Genomic DNA, 21,904 nt, shown 5'->3' on the forward strand with positions numbered 1-21,904 from the left:
GACGTTCCATCAAGAACAGCCGTTAATTAGTTCCAATAGATATGAGAGGATGTTTAATTTCGGTAGAATTAAAATAATCATGAAGGGTGCAGTTTTTTTTATAAACGTTCGGAAAGACTAAGGAAATTACAAAACCTTCTAGAAAGGCAGAAACCCTGCGGAAGTAATACAAACCCTAGATCTCTCAGATGCTAAGCAGTAGTACTAATCATTGGATCGTGGCATTCTGCAACACAACGTTACACACAGCAAGAAACGTTCGTTTGTACAGTGTAAGGCGAGTAAATATAAACCCAGCCTCGAAAATGAAACTGCCAGAAAAAGAAAAGGTCGTTTGAAATATACCAGAAAAATTATGCTGATGTGATATTTGCTTACATCTATGTGTGAGAAATATATTACAATTGTTTTAACTCTTGGAAGCATCAAGTTAATCTAAATAATGTTTAAAAATTTAGTTAACCTTACAAAGAAAACATATTTATCCTCCTTTCTAATGTACAATGAATTAATGAGATTTATTCTGAGATTCAAGTGAAACACATTGTGAGGACGGAATATTGAGCTTTGAAAGTTGAAGCAGGCGGTATGCATGTTACAAAGGTATTTTAAAAGATACAGTTACCCAATGATAATGAGTTAGAGAAATACTACTGCTCATGTAGCGTATACTTGTATACTGGGGTGTGGCCATTAAATTCTTGTAATTTGAACCGAAGTTTTCCCTCAAGTTCTACGTTTAAGAGCGTCCTGAAAAAGTCATTGGTGCTCGGCATGGAGGTTAAATACACAGGTTTATATTCTTCCTTGCTTTCCTCAGGGTATGCAGTTATATGCAGCCGTAGTTGCTTATAATAGTCTGTGACCATTTCCTTCCACAGAGTTTCTAACTCAACAGGCTCGATTCCCCAATTAGTTATTACATGTCTGATCGATATGAGTAATTTGAAATGTGTCATTAAGTAAAGCAGGAGTAATCTACGCTTAATAATTTTTCATTCTGAATAAACTTTCAAATATGAATATCGTACCCGCTCTAGGGTCATATTTTTGAGGTGCTCAGTTCGAATCTTAACCGGAACTGTGCAGTCTGCTTTTACCGGTTCTCACGGTCTCTTTGCTTGCAGATTTCTTATATTTTTTCTTCTACCCTGAAGATGGAGGCGATACATTCCTCCGAAACGTCAGTTAACACCACATATACACGGTGCCAAATCCCAGAAGACTGCTTTCTTCAAGCTTTTCGTTGTTTTCCTCAGCCCCCCCCCCAGCTAAATTCTGGGATAGTACTAAGATATAGGCCACGACAGCTCCCTTCAACAGCTTTTCCAATTCAAGAGCCTCAGTAATGTAAGTATTCAGTGTTGTAAGTTGGTCAGGATGAGTTGAAATATGTCATCAAGTAAAACAAGAAAAATAAACAGGCTCCCGCGGCAACGGATACACATGCAACGGTCAGTTGTTGTTGGATTATAACAAAGGAAACTGTTTTCTATGTTGTTCGTGTCGAAATGTTATAAGCAGAGTCAGTTGAGTTCCAGGGATTAAGGAGATTGACACGAATTCTGCACGGGCGGCTTTGACAAAAGGACCAGAGGGCGGAAAAATGAAAAATTTACATTGTTAGAAGCCGTTGACAGTGAACGGCTGGACATGCCACGCTGGAATGTTCTTAGCTTCTGCTGTAGTGAATTGTAAAATGTGGAGTATAACTATGGCACTGTATTGCTTGTAGTTCCTAGCCATTCACCAATACGTGCCCCGTCTCTAGGCACACACATAAATCTTGACAATATCATCCCTGCTCTAGGCTCGTATTCGGATGGTGCTCAGTTCGAATCTTGGCCAAAACATCGGAACATAGGCCTTTCCTTGTTTTCCACATTCCCCTGAGAAAAATTCCGTGATAGTATTTTAATTTAGGCTAAGACCGCTGCATTTCAGAATCTTTTTGATTCATCATTCACCTATCGTTCTACCACTCAATTTTGTACGTAGTCTAGCTACTGACATATTCTTAAAATAATCCACAAAGAAACTCACCCAAGAGTATTTATTGTAATATTATACATTTCGTAAATTTACTCTTTCCTTGTGCACGTTTATTAATGTCTGCTTTCAAAGGTAAGGGCCAATGCACTGTGTGTCTGAGACACTTCGATTCGAAATAAAATCTCTTGGAGCAAGAAATATCGTCATCCCAGAAGGGATACACTTTAGTATAGCAGAAGTTCCTTTGAGAATACAAAGACGCTTCCTGCACTGACAACAGATGGAGCCATCTTCGTCCACTAGTGAACTCTTTTTAAGTTTTGTAAGGAAAATGTGGGTCAATATAAGAACGACTATCAAATATAAGGGTTCTTGTGGTTTTGCATGTTGTAAACCTGGAGGAATCCATTTTTCATGGAAACACACTCTTGTTTTGTGATATTTCGCTTTAATTCATTTCAAGCAAAGTCATTTCTATAAAGATACGTACGAAGTCTCAATGTTTTGTCATGTTTAAATTACGTAAGGCAGGTGAAATTAATTTCCTTTGTAATAGTTCAGTTCTCATTCGGCGGGGCTTTGAAATCTGTATATTTCTCAAAATGTGTTTAAGAGTAGGAAAAAGACTTAAAAGATCAAGGGGAATAAAGATGCTCGCAAAACAGTTCACAAAGGTTTTTACTTTCTATAATATATAAAAGGGAAAGAGAGTTGTATTTAAATGACAGGAACAAAGGAAGATTGTAAGCTGCAGTGACTACCAATCTTGCAGAGCTACGAGTAAGTGAATGAAGAAGTAAAAACATCAGAGAGGAATGAAACGAGCTGCAGGTAAACCAGCAAACTGATAAGCAGAGTGCGAATGGTTATAATTTATAAAACGACATACAGAAAATAAAATTGTAGAATAAGTGTTACGTCATAATTCTTCAGATCTTCACCAGCAACGTGAATTAGAAATAGAGCGGCAGTATTTGACTATCTTTCTGTCCAAATTGTAACCCGTGTCCCGAATTCTAGCCCGCTCCAAAACAATATTTAGTCCTGAAACTACGGTAAAAATTTTCACAATACATAATCAAATGTTAGAAATGTCGAATCTAGGTGGAACATTGACCAACTCTAAACATTTCGCCCAGTATCTCTATTCCAAATAAGATTAAACCGAATAAGATGTTCCAAAGACAACAGTGCGAAATAACATACGAAATCGTAAATCCATGCAGTATTTTATGGAATCTTTCCTTTCCTAATCAGAAAATAACTTGGAAAAGAATAACGAAAGAGCTGAATGGATTTTCAGGTCAGGAGGAAGGAAAGAATAGAAAAAAAATGGTGTTTTCACCAACCCCTCCCATGAAAGGCATTGGAATGAGTTCCGTCATAAATGCGCACGCGCGAACGCCCTGGAGGTACTAAAGCGCGGGAAGTGCCATCGCGCTGAACTCAGTCAACTGCGTGCTTCTGTGCTTCTCGGTTGACAGTGAATCGGCTCCCTTCCGCCTTCACCCTGAGTTTACGAGACCTCTCATTGGCATGGTCAGTGCACACGTAACGGTGACGACATATTAGAGCGGCCAGCCAGTAAGTATTAACATTCACTATGAGAATAATTCCCCACTTATTACCATAACTTCTGTACAGTTATCATAAAAATGGTTTCATTGTAGATAGGATGCAAACGCGACTTCTGTGACCCGTCATTGCAAAATATTGTAGCAAATTTTAAGGTGTGAAAATTTATTGCGAATTGTCAGTAATTAACTCGTGTGCTACTTCTCCTTTCCTGACGTATTTCGCGTACTGCATTTACAGTTTTGAAAATTTCTTTTCCCTAGTGTTGCATAATTACAACACTCGTATATAAGAAAATATGATATATTCGTTCCGGTTTGTTATTCAATAATTTTAGCTGGGGTATTTTTGAAAGTACGAGGGAACTAAACAAAATTCGAAACTCTTAAACAGAATTGAAAAATATCTTAAACGACGAAATCCATAAATAAAAATATTTGCATTAATGATCCAATTGAACGTTAAGTTTTCAGTGACAGATGGAGGGATGCTGGTTAGTGTTCTCAGGAAAACAGTATATACTTCAGCAAATTATATTAGGGTGAATGAATGAGGAAAAGAATAAATATAGAAAATGGTTGGTGAATAAGACAGATGAATCCATTTCAGTCGCTAAACCGCATGGGAAGGGAAACTTCAGATGTTTAGGCTTAGATGGGAGAAAATATTACAATGGAACCTGATTATAGAAATTGGGGTGAGCGTGTGGGCTTGATTCAGCTTGGTCACTACCGGCTCCAGTTGCAAGCGCTTGTGAACGCGGTAATAAGCCTTCGGGCTCAGTAAAAGATTAGTAATTCTTCAAACACCTGAGCGCTTATTTGCTTCTCGAGAAATTCAGTGCTCTATGACGTTAGTTAACTTTACTGCGTGCCTGCGGCACTTGAGTTCGATTGCATGTGATACTGAGACTTAACAGATAAGTTGCAACAAAGCGATTATATGGCACAATAGAATCTAGAGGAAAGGATGTTACTCCCTTGTTCAAGGACCATAATTAGCTACTGTATCGTATGGATAACCAAATCATCATCGGCACGTGTTAAATACTCATAAGATAAGGCAGGAATAATAAAGTGTAGGAAATTAAGAAAGAACTTATTTTCACTTAGATGGAAAATGTTCGTGGATATTTTTAACTTAAAATTCGCGTTATTCTTACATCAGAGAGAGTTATACTGAATACCTTCAGAATGTGACTATGTCTATTATATGTATACGTTGAGGTTGACTACAGTTGTCACCGTCTTCTTGCATTGGTTCGTGAAATTTCGATTAATAATTGACGTTACCTTACCTTTTCCTTCACTTCCGTTCAAATATTAGAAAAAGATTTTCAAATTTTTATTCCAAAACTTGAAGTTATAGATGTTTAGGAGAATATTTCATTCAAATTATTACAAATACAGAGAATACGTTTCAGATTATAACAATACTCGGCACCGAGTTCCTTAAAATTATGTTTTGTGAGATGAGACATTCTCACGGCAGTGACTATGGAGAGTATTATAATTATGGTTTTTGTCTTCTAACTCAAAATATAACTCGATTTTAAGAGTTTTTGGACTATTTTTGTGCGTTCCCACGTTCGTCCTTCGGGGCTAAACTCACAGTATTCTCTTCAATGCTATATATTTCAAACGAACTTCGAAGACGTTCGTAAAATTACTGAAGCTTTAATTGAACAAATCATTCTTCTTATATATCGTAATAGGTTCATCTTTACGGAAGATAATAAAGAAACTTTCCTCTTTCATGAAATACGTACACAATTATACGAGTGTTTCTTAATGACGTGTAATTTATAGCAGATTAAATATACCACATAACATTGTTTTGGTGTATGGTTTCGACTTAATAAGCAAGTAACTGCTATTTGTGTTCAATTTAGAAAGTTAAGAAATGGAGTTAGTAATAGCCCATATTGAAAAATCATGTAGGATTTGAGGTTCTTACAATGGTTATTACGAACGGTTCTATGTTCTCGGGTATAATAGAGTGGCCCTGCTTGCTACTTGCTTCATGCTGATTTCCTGCATGGATTATACTTCGACTCTGAAGATGGAGGTGACATGGTCTTCCGAAACGTCGGATGGCGGGCTACATATGTAGATATATGTCTTTGTAACAAACACTTTTGCTTCTTATATCCCTCACTGTTTAAAAAGATATCTTGCACTACAAAACACTGAGGGCTTCTGACAGTTTACAGTTGCATGGTCTCGCAGATCATGCGCACAAAACACAGTTCAGCAGCGCGTTAATTTCTGCGACTTTGTAGCGACGAAATTGTTCTTGCATTATGCACCATAACAATCCGGATGCACGCGAGCCACAAGTCTGTGCTGAGAAGTATCCTCCGTGAACAGCTGCATAGCAGTGGTGCAATTTAAGTCTAGTTTTTCCATACAAAATTGATGCTGCCTCAAATAATTATATATAAACTATCGAACAGGAAGTGACTTTGCCTGCCCTAGCTCCGCTTCCTGTCTTATTTCAAGGTCAAATTTCTGTAAAAGAGTACGTGCCCCTAAGCAAACAATATGATTACATATGGGTGTAATGAAACATTCGTATGTCCTCTTAAACCTTTGAAGCCAGACACTCATCTGGGTAATACTTAAAATATCAGTTTATACCTCGCAGAAAACACATCATTTCTTCGTTAAAAATTTATTAGATTAAAACTATAATATTAAATTGCAGCTTCCTGTTGCATTGCTTAGATCTGACTTTGCGTACCACTTTTTTCTTTCCGTCTATGTGCCACGTCGGTTAGTATTCTCTCGTCCTTTTCTCTTCACTGTCACAACATGTTCCGCCCTAACTGGCCATCATCAGGCGTACAGGTTTTTGTGATGAAGGAATCTGCTGCTCACTGTAATGCAGTTCTGCTTCGCTTATGTAAATAATTTTGTGACATATCGCCTAAAAGGAGGAATAATCCATTTTAGACAATGCATACTCGCTACGAAATTAGTAAGGCACTAGGCACGTTTCGAAACAACTGATAAACACAGAATAAAAGAGCGGAACTGTTTGAGATGGTGATCTATATTCGGTTCGTCTTGAAGCTGTAAAAGGGCACACGTAATTGATTCGAGAGTTCATTCGCAAGGGAGCCGTCATTCGGGATTGATTCATTCGTAAGAGAGCTCACAGTTAAGCTTTAAAGTATTAATCAACTGAAATTCCTTACCCAGCAATGACTAGTGGAAGCAGATATAGAAGGCTTTGTGTGCTATAATTACAATAGTCTTTAGAGTGTGTAAACCAGTGAGACTGTTATGGTTAATTGTAATTTCGACCTGTGAGTGTTCAATAAATCGATTCACCAATCCAAAACCTGTCTATAGCCACTAATACTCGTGACAGTATATAGTATTACAGCTTGACACATGAATGAATTGGAAATAACATGGAAAGATGCGATTGCCGCCTAATTAGAAACGCTATCCCGTAATATGGCTTTAGACACTGAGTCAGTGTAGTTGGTGCCTTAGTCGGGATTCGAAAGGAACACCTCCTGAATATAAGTCAGAAGCGGCGTAATACAGAGTTTGAAGAGATAAAAGCATGTAATATATATATATATATTAACAACTGTGCTTAAAATTTCTCTACGCACAGCACATATNATACATCGACTGTGTTCACAGTGTTACTGTCCAGTACTGTAACTCATTACGTCTGTACTCTGTCAGCTAACCGCGTCTGAAACACATTTTAGCCGTCGATGAATTGCGTACTTCGTTTCCCTTTCAGCTGAAAACTCCACAGTAAGTACCGAAACAGGTACCTTAAAAACAACGATAATATTTTATTTTCACATAATATTCTACGTTGAGGAACTGCGAAGAGTTGTCATAATTCCAATAATATGATTATGAACAGTTCTATCATCTGAGATATAACAACGTGTTGTCGGCTTTCAGAACGTTGAGGGAGTTTGAACATGCAGTAACCACAACTTTTTTAAGAGTTAATATTAAAGAAATCCGTGGCCCGTAGTCCGCCGCCTGTCTGAGAAGTTAGTGTCAACTTTAGCGGATGGAAGGCGTCGCGTGGTCAGCGCAACTGATTTCCACGGCCGTTAATCTCGGTTTTATAGACCGGAGCCGTTATTTTCTTTAAATAGCTCCTCAATTATCCTCACCAGGCTGAGTGGACCCCGTTCCAGACTCACTACATGTCAGAAAATCTGGTAGCGCCGGGAATCGAAGCCGGGACCTCTGGATCTGTAGGCAGGAACTCTGACCACTACACCACAGAGACAGTCAAAGGTTAGTATTACTATTGCTGGAAGCCGAATGGTAACATTCTAAACCACAAAAGCAAAAGTTTCTCATTCTGACGCGTCCGCATTAGCAACGAATCAAGAAGGTTGTTGAATCCAGGGGAGACTGCGCATTTGAGGTAATTGATCAGCCACCGAGGATCCTACGTAAGGAATCATGTCCTTTGAAGTCATGCAAATCAGTTGAAAGGATGAGTGGTGGGGAGTGAAGTATTTACTTTGGGCTTTTATGAAATACAGAGATCGCAACAGAATATATCGGTTCACCACTCGCATCCAATATCTCGGCGTTACTCTGGAGCCCTTCCGTTTGAAGTTTTTACTGGGCTTCAGAAAGAGCCCTCGGCTGAAAATGAAACGACGCAGGCTGCTTGACTTTGATGGCGAAACTGAGAGGGAGGGGTTGATGCTGAGGGAGGCAGATGTGTAACATAGGGTGGACTTGGTATCTTAACAATAGGAAAATCCTGTTCCGCTATTGCCTCCCCTTCGCCTTTATGAAAAGAAGAGGGTTCTAACTTTTCAAATCGATGAATGCGGATGCTTAATTCTTCTGCAGTGCCAGTCACCCTTCGATAAGGCGCATACGTCTTCACCCCCTAAACGGTAGACGCAAGTCTGTTCACGGTGATGCGGTTTCTGGTTGTAGATTCGATATTTCGCCCTAACTTCTGCTATAGTTTGAGATGTGACTAAGTGCACACCTCTCGACAAAGACAAGGAAAGGGAGGGAAAATGCATGTAGGTAACTTAATAGACTAGGCACATCTTACACTTAGGCCTACTTCATGTACTCAGTGCTACAGACACGTTCTTTGCTGCTTACGCTTTGCTCCTCTTCGGAATATTCTCAACGATAACAAATGTTAAGTCTGGCTTTTCACCAAAGCAGTTTCGTTCACAGGTATGGGGGGTTGTTACAGAAATATTGGGTGGTTCATTAAAATGGTTTTCTTCGGTAATATGGATTTATTTTGGGAATGATGGTTGTTTTACTGACGTAATTAGGGCATGTGTTTATAACATAAATATTGGGCCTTGTCATAAAAGTGATTTTCCTCAGAAATATGCTCTCAAAACACTTGTCATGTGTTTTGTCTCTACTGTCGCTGGAATTCTGAATTACTTAATCTTCTTTATCGTTACTGGAAAACAATTCACTATAACTTATTTACATGTTGAAAGTGCCCATAATGCCATCTGATTATGAACAAACTTTGGGGATTTATTTATAATTAGCTTCAGTATCTTCACATTGGTAATAAAATGGAAGTTAAACAATATACTATTGCTACTACTACTACCATCACCATCACCAAAACAACAATATTAATAATTATAATTAATTAGTTTGTTGAAGTGATTGACAATGAAACCACTCACGGATAATTCAGTTAAATTAAATTTCCTATTTATTTGCATGCTTCATCTACAGTCAAATAATAATAATAATAATGATAATAATAATAATAATAATAATAATGACAGTAATAATAAAATCCATCACATTCGTGATTAGACGGCCAGAGATCAGGCTTCTGTATGATAATCCCAGAATTGAGGAGAGGTTAGCAACAGCTACTCTGTAAAGCATACGAGTATAGTATACTGGAATGTACGCCATGTAGTCTGCTTGAAATGTACTAACCTTTCGGAGGAATAATCCACCTTCATATCGTAAGCTGAAGATGGAGGCAGCACATTCATCTGAAACGTCGGTAAACTTCTACTTCATTATGTAGAATTTGAGGTTCGTATAGGGTGGTTATGATGAGTTGTATCTTCCGGGATATAACGCAGTATAGTCTTTTGAAAGTCAACCGACTTTTAGGGGGAAATAGTCGCCTGCAATTTGAGGGTGAAATAATAGACCACGCAAGAAACCAGCATGAAAGAGGTAGTAAGCGTGGTAGTTTCTTGCTTCGCTTATTTATCGACTCTGAAAATGGAGGAGACATGTTCCTCCGAAACGTCTGTTGAATCTCAACGGACTACACAGAAGAACATATGCTTCATATTAACGGCCGTGAGAACATCACATCTCGTATAGCAATTCTGGAATTATTTCTCCCTTAAAATTCGCAATTTCCATATGCACCCGCATTTCGTTTTCTAATGTCTGAGGTAATCACCATAATTCGTAAGGATTCTTTGAAGTGGAGTGGATGTGACTTGTGCTAACAGAATCCCTGAATGCTATGACTGAAATTATTTTAGATTTAAGAGAGGCAGAGAAGTTTGTTGTTGAAGAAAGTTTGAAACATTAGTAATAAGATAAAAGTCTTGTGAGAAGTAAAATGTTTTATTACATTGTAACTTAGATGTATTGACTGGAGGATAATGACTTTTCTAATTAATACCCTATTTATCAATTATTTTAGATTTAAGAGACATGGGAGAAATCGATAGTAGAAGAAAGGCTCTTTGGAATATTCGCAATAAGAAAGTGAACTGAAATAAAATATTTTATGAGAGCTTACTTTGCCCGAAGACAAAGAGACTCCATAAAGTTTGGTTGACACAGATAACTATATATATCGGGATAGATAATGTACCCAGTGTCTGGAAGCGACTTCATAGAATTGCATCGCTTGGCTGCGAGAAGCCGAGCGAACTGCGATGATGTGCCCATCTGTGTCTGCTTGTAACCTATTGCAGCATGGGTCCTGGTTCTATTGTTTCAACTGCCTACATGCATACAGCATTTCTGATGCACTTGGGAAACGGGTCACCGAAACTAGTCAATGTAGGCGTTTACATTTATCGAAAACCTTGGATTAAAGCCGACATTTAGTCTGTTCATTGTTCTGATATTATTTAAATGAAAAACGAAGACAAAACCTAAAGGTATGATTCAATGAAAGCAAAAGTGCAGTGAATACGTAGTTCTCGTACATTTTTAAAAGGAAAATTGCCAAAATTCGTGGCAAAAATTATTCACGCCATGTTTCTTTATCTTTAATATAGGTTATTTCGGTGAATTTTCACAGAGCAAATGGCCTCCTATGCGAGTCATAAACAATCTACAATGTAGATTCCTGTTTTATTGTGTTCATTTTCTGAAAATTGTGATATTTTGGGTTGTGGTTTAAAATAATTTTGTAGATGGGCAAACCGTTTCGAAGGAAGCTACTACCGCCATTTTCATGTTAGATATCATGAAAATTGAGGCAGAAAAGTCCGTCGAAACGCAGGAACTTATCTACAAGTCTGAGAGATGTAATATCACACATACATTAATTTTCATAACCACCACCATGAGAACTTCCAGTTCCAAGTGAGTACTCTCTGTTTCATTTGTAGTGGTCCAGAGTTCTTCGGGATACACGCGTTCCTTCTGTCATAATTAACATAAATTTCTTCAGTCCCTATAACCACCACCACCACCACCACCACATGACTATTTTCATCACATCACATCACTTTGTCATCACGATGCTAAGGATGCTAAGGAGAGTCAAATTAAGTGGGATAAGATGGCTGGAACATATGGGAAGACATACAGTTTCATTCAACACTTTAGTCAGAGAACCCGAGGTGGAAAAGTCCACTTGGAAATACTAGACGTAGATGGATGTGTAATATTAAGATATTTCTTAAAGAAATTGGGTGTGAAATTTTGGGTTGAATTTATGTTCATTTGGAGTACTGCCTGCAGCTGGCTGTAATGAACACTGTAAGGAATTTTCTTGTCGCAGAAAAGGCGGAGATTAGATGAGTTGCTGAGAAACTATTAGCTTTTGAAGAAAGACTCTGCTTTACAGAATTACTTAGTGGCAGCATATAAGCTGCCTGCTGAATTCTCAGACCAGAAAATTGTGAGCGGCATTTCCAACAACCGGTGTGTTAATTACCCAGCAAGTTGAATCTGTTATTTAACTGCATGAGCTACAATACCTTGAGCTTATGAGAATTTTACTAATTTGTGAATTTATGCGATCCATGAATATGATATTCGTACCAAGTGTTGTTACGTGAATGGCACTCTGACGGCATTAATTTCCCTGGTAGGCAATCTGGTACTTTATTAAGTCTGCAGTACTTCCAAACTTATGTTTCAAAGCGCAACGAACCTGAAAGAAGCGGACATCAAAGGCTTAATCCGGAATTCAGACCATGGTTACTACTTTTAAAAAGGAAATACGGCATTCATATTTCAGAAAATGTATGATCATGACTTTCTCCTATTCCAATGGTTTCTGCAGAACCGTATTCGAATATTCACTAGCTAGAAATCCCAAATAAAGCTGGCACATATCTCTCCTTATCCATGATTAATTATGTCGAAAGCTTTCTCTTAAAATTCTGCTGAACAAAACTACAAGTTCAAATCCAGACGATACATGTCGATATGGACCAAAAATAAAATATTTCATGTGCACTGAAAAAATATGCAAGAATATTGTAAAAACTAAAATTGAATAAAGGATAAAATCAAGAACTTTTAAGTTTAAGTAGATTTCGCCGCAACGTCAGGGTCAAAAAATAAGGGAAGCAAGATACGAACGTGCAAGATCGTGGCAAGCAGAGTCGAGAGCAACCAGAGATTATCTTCCGAAACGTCGGTTGACTTTCTTTGAAAACCTCAAAACCTATATTAGGCTTAACTTGAGCCGAAGGTGTTCAATATATGAGAGCCGGAGTGGAAAGAGGTTAGAAGAACTGATTAATTACTAAATTATCCAGAGAGATTACTGCGATTGGAAAGGGAGAGGAACAATGCAATGAATGATGAATAGAGGATGAATTAAGAAGAATTAAACGGTCATGACCTATTTCAGGATACTGACCGTGGATTATCCACTAAAAGCGTGAAAAACTACACACCCGACAACCCTGCCCAGATTCGAATCCACTAACTCGCGAATGAAAGTTTGCAATATTACCAGTGACTCAATCTGAAAAGTGCTGGATAACTTATGGTATCATAATATACTAGATATCTGAATATATGTGTTATTTATCTTTGAAATATCGAACCGAAAGATTAAAATATTTCCCCCTGTAGGGTGTTGTGTGTGACTTATAAGACGGGTTTCGGATTGAATTTATTGACACATTATACATTCAACACTGGGCTACAAGTAATTACAGCGCTTTCACTGACCTACACACTTTAAGTTCACCGTCAGACACACACACTAATATTCTCAGTCTATTACTAGTCGTATCCTGTCAACGGATTTATAACAGTCTCACTGTCACTGTAGCCTATATGAAGTCTTATTTGCACAGTCTAATTCCTTTCTTGCCATTATTCTCAATCACCTTCGACTGCAATCTCCAGAACTTGACCCAATTCTAATTCCAGCTTCGTGAGATCCTCGTTATACACACTCGAGGCGGGTCCATAGAAAACACCGATTCCTCTATCGTCGCGAAGGCTTGTTTACAGTGCCGTTGCATAGTAACATAAACTATTCGATTGCTGTTTGCGCATTAGTTGCCAAGGGAATGTGTCTACCGAGCACTTTCCTAACAATGGACGTTTCCTCTGATTTCAGTATTCCAGCTTTCAGGTGTCATTCTCGGAATAGGACTGGACAAATATGTAATGCGTCTGAAATTATTTCTAGTATATTGCGTATACTTTAGGAAATTTGTTTCATAAATTCATTTATTTGTATATTTTGCTAATTTTGTTTTGGTTAAACAAAATTATCTGTTTTTCTGTGAACATGATTGTAAAAGTGGAGGTCGGTACAAGCAAAACGACTCACATGTTTCTTATGGGAAACAAAATACTTAGATATGAAAGAGGGTATTTCTGTTTCACAAAGATAAAGTCTGTTTCGATGTTTGCAGGAATCCTGAAATAATACGTGATTGACAGTCCATTTGGTTCATTCTCCTGGGAACATCTTCTTAGATTTTTCCATGTCTGAAAAGCAAAACACCCCATGCGGAGACTTCTTGTGAAGACGCTTGGTTGCACACGTCTAACATACGTATTTCTCATTCCAAAAATCTACGGATTAAAATCGGGAACCGAAAACTTAAAATGTGCTTTAATTCTTTACTTCAACAAAACTCTCCGACGTCACTTCAGAATAATCAATGACAATTTCGCAACAACAATCAATTAAAACATAGACCTGAGCTTGATGATGGTATAACAATGAGAAAGCAAAATATAAAGTTCTTATACTCCATCAACTCTAGGAGCGATGATGCAGTGACGTAGAGTATACGTCCTGGATTACTACGTCATTATTACAGAGGTACTGGATCATAGTATGAACGTATTTCCGATATTTACAAATACAATGTGATTCTAAATTATTGTCAGGATTTCTGTGGCCTATAATTTTTAAATCGAAATAACAAAATAAAACTGCTGACGAAATGTAAAAGTGTAACTCAAAAAGTTTTATTTGGTTACTATGTACTCGCTTCATTGACGTCTGCCATATTACGTATGCAGTTTTATTTTGTTGTTCTGGTGGGAATTTCAAACATGCTTATAAAGTATACAAGAATATTAATGCCGTCCAGTGTGATTAATAATGTGTTTTGTAATCTTTAATCCTTTATATGTTTCGGACGTATCAACCATCTTCAGAAGGACGCTGTCAATATATAGGGGAACTACAATTATAATGTCATAGATATAAAATAATATTATATAGAAATTACTAGATGTGACTTTGTTAAAACATTTACAAATTATTATAATTAGTCTATTTATAAAATATTGTTTAAAAACTTTTTGTTAAAATCCAGAACCAATTTGTTTCGTGACGTTTCTACTTTTCCTCTTTAGAGGCAGACGAATATATGCCACTTCCTGGTTCCGTTGTGTGAAGAATAGGACTCCTCAAATATAGTATGGGTATTATGCAGTATTTCTATGATTCTGATTTTATTTGATTGTGAATTTTTTGTTTTTAATCCTACCTTCAGTGTCGTTGTCCAATTGTTCAGGCCATGTTGAGTTGTTATACTGTTCCAACGTGTGTTGAATTGTGTATTTACACGCCTTGTGCCTCATGACATTTGTGTGGGCGTTTACAAATGTTTTACTATGATGTCGAACGTACTATTCTGGTTATCGCTCTCCTTTGCAAGTTTTGTTCTTCCATAAATTTATTAAATTTATTAAAGCGATAAATGTGGAAGTTTTCTTTTATATTCATGAGGTTCCCATATTTAGCATGCTCAACCATTTTCATGATTATCATAATAGGACCATATTAGTGGTGTTTATTTAGTATACTATTGCTAGTGTGACGGGCCAGGATGAACCAAATCATATTTACAAAGAAATTTTCTCCGTAAATTTGCCTATGCAAGCTATGGCGTACCCTCTTTCGTAGAGCAGATGGACTTTACCCATAAGCCATTTCTTAACGAGTGATGTGTACTATGTTACATTCTTAATAGTATGCATCCTGTTGTGTCATATATATGGGATATATGTATATAAGGGTGCAATCTAAATAACAATATTTGTAAAAAACAAAATAGACACTGTTGTATCAACATTTGTTTTATTTTGCTGTTGACGTTACATGTTTCGGCCCTTATATTGGGCCATCATCAGCTACTAGTCGCAATTCTTGAACTGCATCTAATATCAGTATGGATCCATATTGCGTTCTTATGAGTTTTAAATGCATAAATTGAATTTTCAGTTAAAAAATAAATGCTTACTTACTTACTTACTTGCTTATGGAGCTGAGCCCTCCTTGAGGAGAAGCCAAATCTGCAGCTACTCAAGAATTTCCCAGCATTTTATGGAACCTGATGGTTCATTACCGTGTTCACAAGAGCCCTCCACTGGTCCCTATCCTGAACCAGATCAACCCAATCCATACTATCCCAACTTATCTCTGTAAGAGCCATTTTAATATTGTCCACCCGTCTACGCCTTGGTCTTCCTAGTGGTCATTTCCTTCTGGCTTTCCCACCAATATCCTATATGCATTCCTCTTCTCCGCCATTCGTGCTACATGTCATGCCCACCTCATCCTTGTTGACTTGATCATTAACATAAATACTTAGGCAGTTTTAAAGAGATTTATTACAAAATGTCTCATTTCTGCACAATTTTAATCTTAATTTTTAAGTTTTAATTTTTAATTCTAAATGTTACTGCCTTAGTATTTATGTATTTAAAACTCACAAGAACACAATATGGATTCATATTTAAATTAGATTCAATCTAAGAACTGGAACTAATATCATTTTAAGCCTGATGATTACCCAATATAAGGGCCGAAACATGTAGCGTCAACAGCAAAATAAAACAAATATTGATACAATGGTGTCTGTTTTGTTTTTCACGAATATTGTTGCGTAGGCTGCCCCCGTTATACACATATATCCTATAGTATATTATGTGTCGAAACGTAGTGGCCTCTCTCTTCAAAATATTGAATTGCCTAACAAGTCCTCTGTTGTGTGTTCACAGGGAAGCCCTAATGCTTCAACGACCCTAGAATACGCTGTGTAGCATCATTGTACGTGCTATTTGTATTCATAGGTCTGTCTGCTGTAAACATTAATTGCAAAATTTATGAAATTCTTAATAACAAATAATCGAGCAAGTTGGCATAGGCACTAATGCTTTCGACTTATGCACCTGACACGAAACAGCTTTCATCGGGTATACCTGTGTCGAGTAACAGCGTGGTCACTCAGCGCACCTGCGGTAGACGGCATGACGCAAGGTGAAAGCATTGATGGCATGGGGAAGTCCATGCAACACTTCCCACTAAAGCATCGGCCGAGGCGAGGGACACCCCCACCCCCGGAAGATCACGTTAAATTGCGTGTCACTTAGATTTTGTCCTCTCTATACTCGTAACGTACCGGTCACGGTAGCCGAGCGGTCTAAGGCATGTACTGTCTTCGCTCGCTCGGAAGCCGGGATCGTGGGTTCGAATCCCACTCAGGGCATGGATGTTAGTTTGTTTGTGTGCGTTTTTCTGTGTTTGTATACAGCGACGAGCTGATCACCCGCCCAAGGAATCTTACCGAATGTGTAAGATCTAGAAAAACTGAAGTGAACGGAGAAGTTCATGGAGGTAGGCCTAGACCCACTGGGGCTGTAGCGCCATGGAAAAAAAAATACTCGTAACATACCAAATTCAAATCTTGATCTTAATACTGATTATACTCACTAAAGTTTCTCGTAGTTTTTCTCAGTCGCTACTGACAAATGCAGAGATAGTACCCAAAATTAGGCCACACCGCTTCCATTCCCTTTCCTTCATTCCGTAACATCTTAACATTTCGACGTTTTTCAATCTGAGCTACTGACACCATTGTTAAATATAATATAAATAACATTTATACAAAACTTTAGCTTTATTTGTCGTGGTTTAGGGTAGCTTCATAGCTTGTACTCATCTCCAAGTATAATTAGAATAACCAAGTCTGGGAGGATGAGACGGGCCGGGTATGTAGCACGAATGGGAGGGATACATATAAGATATTGGTGGGAAAGTCAGAAGGAAAGAGACCACTGGGAAGACCAAGACGTAGGTTGATGAACAATATTAAAATGTATCTTAGATAGGATCGGATGGTATGGATTTGATTGATCTGGCTCAGGATAGGGACCAGTGGAGGGGTATTTTGAACACGGTAATAAACTTTCGGCTTCCATAAAATGCTGAGAAGTTTTGAGTAGCTGCAGAATTGGCGGCTTCTCAAGAAGGACTCAGTTCTATGAGTGAGTGAGTGAGTGAGTTGTAGGGTTGTAAAACTTCGTATCTCGCCTTAAGGCAACAAATACGATTGGCAGTGTCTGCGAACGTGATGCTGGTGAGAAGATTTGGCCCTCGGAGCGAGGAAGTATGCCTAGCAGAAGCTGCAAGAATCCTGCTATCCTTTGGTTCTGGTGTCCGCAGATAGGGACTTGGTATATCGATTGGGCCTATCTCAGTAGGTTTTCTATCTGAGGACGGATGCAGAGTCAAGAGTCCGAAATGTTGTTTTAAAAAAAAAGCAGTGCGATGGAGGTATGTTCAGAAAGTCAATAATTACATCAGTATACCAACATTAAGAACTTTAAATGTTGTTCGGTGGTTGAGAAGTTTCATAATGCGTACGGCTCACAACTCAGGCCTTTCACTCACATAAACGAGGATGAGTTCAGCGATACGTGCCACCCGTAAGAGGTATAAGAAATGCATGCAGAATTTTAGCCGGAAATCCCAAAGGAAAAAAGACTACTTAGGAGATTTAAGACTTTAAGGCAAGAAAATATAAAAATGTATCTAAAATAAATAAGGAGTTTGGCTTTGATTTGGATTCTAGTAGATCAGAGTGGTCGCCAGCGTTGGGTTCTTTTGAAAAATTAATTTCCGTGCTTCACAAAAGACACGAAAGTCATTGACCACTTGGACGATTATCAACTTCTTAAGAACTACTTCGGCACAACGGGGTTGTTTAGCCACTCGTTTCTGAATAAGATCAGAAGAATAACATTCAGTCGTTGTATGCTCTAAATTATTTGCCGCCATGAATGAGTCATTTCCCCTTTAAGAAGGCTAAATTCGTTGCAGAGTCTGTGGTTGTTACATCATGATAAAGTTTATAGCTTCCGGTATTGTTATGGTGTACTGCAGAGCTATTACTGTCTCAGTGTGTATCATTTCCTATGCAAAATATTTTTACTGAATGATCACATTTAAATTTAAATGGCTGCTTATTTGGTTAATTTAAATAGTAACATATTATGCAGAACGTATTATAGAGAACCACAAAAATGTTATGACATTCGACTTAGACAACTCATTTTGTTTTTACTTCCAACATTTAGGGTATCTTGGGAAAGCGATGACAGATGTCAGCTGCAGAAGTTGGATAATGGAGAGCAGGGAAACAGTATGTGCTCCACAGTGAACTATATCTGAAAACTAAAAAAACAAATTCTGAGAAGAACTACTCCCCCCCCCATTTCCATTCGATGTAATATGCGTGTCTGATGCAAGTGGAAAGAAAATTTTAGCATGTATGTCTCATGAAGTCCATAAAACAATTCAATTTGGAAGGCTGCAATGTTGGTGTTAATGACGGGGGTGATTTTATGGAGTATAGTCTTGAGATGGCCTCAGATGGCCTGATATATGTACCGAGTTCCATGATATCTGTTTCGGGCATTCAAGTAATATTAAAGCTACTATTACCTCGACATTCTTTTAGGCTGCAGAGTTGGTACTACTGAGAGACGAAATTCATAAGTACGCTGCTGATATGGTCTCAGGAGCCTTGATATTCTGTACATATACATATAAGTACGAAATGTTTGATTTGTTTCATTCTGATCCGTCATACTTACAATATCACAAAAGGTTAATTAATTCCATCCAGTCTGACTGATGAAGTTTTTCCTCGTTAATCTTTTATCCTTTACATGTTTACGTCGTATAGACAATCTTCAGAAGGATATTAATACAATTAGAACCCACTATTACAATATTAATAGATACATACAGTGTATCATCAGCTGCAGATTTGGCTTCTCCTCAAGAAGAGCTGAGCTGCATAAGTAAGTAGGTAATGTCACCATAAAACAATATACAAATCTAACGTTTTTAACAACTACACTAGATTTCTACATTGTATTATGATGACATTGTATGTATATATTAATATTGTAATAGTGGTTTCCAATTGTATTCATATCCTTCTGAAGATTGTCTATACGACGTAAACATGTAAAGGATAAAAGATTAACAAGGAAAAACTTCATCAGTCACACTGGACGGAAGTAATTAACCTTCTGCAATATAAGTACGAATTTTCACAGACTGTCATGGCGGTAACGCTATATAATTTTACATGATAGGTAATCGTTTTGAACAACTATCCTGATGGACGTTTCTCATGGTATTCCTCAGTCTCTGAAGAAAACAATCGGAATATTGCCTCCATTAGACCGCCACCGCTTCCTTCTAATTCTCATACAATTTATGATTCACCTGTCATCGTAATATTCGGCGGTATACAGTCTAGGTACAGACAGTGACGCAAAGAAATCCAGAAAGTTAAACAATATTAGGTCTTCTTCAGTTAATTTGTATTCTTCTCCAAATATAATTAGAATGATCAAATCAAAGAGGATGAGATGGGGGAGACGAGGAATGAGTATTGGATATTGGTGGGAAAGCCAGAAGGAAAGGGACCACAGGGAAGACCAAGGCGTAGGTGGGTGGGCAATATTAGAATGGATCTTAGAGAGATAGGATAGGATGGTGTGGATTGGATAGATCTGGCTCAGGATAGGGACCAGTGGAGGGCTGTTGTGGACACGATAATGAACCTTCTGGTTCCATAAAATGCTGGAAAATTCTTGAGTAGCTGCAGAATTGGTGGCTCATTCAGAAGGGCTCAGCTCCATGAGTAAGTAAGTAAGTTATTCTTCAGTATTTACATCTTATGCTTTCTATCCTGTTTTATTTCAGAATTAACTTCTGAAAATATGAAACTTTTAATGATTTATTAGGATTCCTTGCAAAGGGGGGGGTTGCCCCGGAAACTTTATATTTACACAAGATAAAATAAACCCAGAGAAAGGGTGGCCAAACATCTATGCTTCGAGTGGAATTCGAATTCATGATTCCAATAATCGAGCGGGTGAACAAGAGATTTATAGAGGGTGGTTTATGAAATTCACATAATATTTGGTGAAGAGTATAAATTATGATCCTTATTGTGTAATTTCTTGCATTCAATTGACATTAAACTATGCTACTTGAGTTACCCAATCATATCGGTGAGCTGTATCTGTTCATGTTGATTTTCTTATTAATTATTCAAAATTGAATCCTCGATTATTTTAACGGCGTTGCTGAATTATCTGTCAATCAATAAATCAGTAATTAAATTATTTACACCGATGGCGGTTGTCTGGGTAACTCTATTTTCTATTTTACTAAGTTGTCCTCATTAATACTGTCACTTGTATAAGTGCCTAAAGTTGAAGTTCGGATAGCTAATTGGCTTTATTAACCATCTACAGGTCGTAACTACAATTAATTATTACATTATTGCTGATTTACAAAATTTATATCACCCAACACTAATCTTCACCGCCTGTTTCCACTAGTTTTCACTATCCCTATCCTGACAACGAATTTATAACACAGGAACTGTAATCGTCTCACTAAATTACACACTCCAAATATCGATATACGACAGCACATGTTACGACACATACTAAGTCTTCTAATTCTTCTTCTGGTCACACTGCTGTTCCCTGGAACTTCGGAACTCAAGCGAAGTCCATCTATTTCTCACTCCTGCAGCTTACGACTGCCCGCAAACGACATTTGCTGTCCCTCACAGGCCTTCGGTGCGGTCCTACAGAAAACACGTCACGTGGTCTCTATCAGCTGTTGTGTGACGTTACTGTCTACGCAGAAGATTTTTTACCGATCCGTTACTTAAAAACGGGTTGCATAACCCGTTGTTCCACCGCTGCTCGGTGCGGATGACATAGAAAACCCAGCTTCATCTATTGTTGCGTTTTGGACCGTGTTCACAGAGCTGTTGCCTGGCAACACGTCGATCAAATATGTTAAAATACATTTATAAATTTTCATTAATTATCCCCACGGTAGGGGTACGATTATTGCGTGCTGAAATTGGTTAAAGTCGAAACTCGGGTGTCTTTGTCCCTTAAAAGCGTGACGAATCGATACTTGCCTTTAAATTGTTCCCAACTTTGTCTCTTATGTGACAGGACCAGGGTTTTATTCTCTGCGAGAGAATGACGGTCCTAATCGATGTCTTTTGTGAATATTTCTCGGTCCCTACAGGCGTAAGCCGAAATAGAATCTTAGAAGAAACCACGAAAGCTTCTCTCCTCGCCCTGATATTTCAGTTCAGGTTAATTTATGTACAATCTTGACAAGTGAAAATTAGACCAGCAAGCATGAAAATATAAGAGACAAAATACAGATAACAAGAGCAGAATAAAATACAACAAGAATTATAAGTTACACTAAAAATAATAATATTTTTATACCAAAGGGCGGATATCAGTACGTGCCTAAAAGTGCCACACAGTTACAGCAATACTCTCTA

The 21,904-nt window shown here is 37.8% G+C and overlaps 1 protein-coding gene across 1 annotated transcript in view; it reads left to right on the forward strand.

Moving 5' to 3' along the window:
- The first annotated feature begins 3,427 nt into the window (after positions 1 to 3,427).
- LOC111870640 (carboxypeptidase N subunit 2) overlaps positions 3,428 to 21,904 on the forward strand; it is a 364,124-nt gene continuing 345,647 nt past the window's right edge. The window contains exon 1 of the mRNA XM_023863101.2: positions 3,428 to 3,576. The gene's annotated coding sequence lies outside the window, so the exon portion shown is untranslated. The remainder of the gene's footprint in view (positions 3,577 to 21,904) is intronic.

Source organism: Cryptotermes secundus, unplaced genomic scaffold, assembly GCF_002891405.2.
Source record: "Cryptotermes secundus unplaced genomic scaffold, Csec_1.0 scaffold558, whole genome shotgun sequence".
Taxonomy (NCBI): Eukaryota; Metazoa; Arthropoda; class Insecta; order Blattodea; family Kalotermitidae; genus Cryptotermes; species Cryptotermes secundus.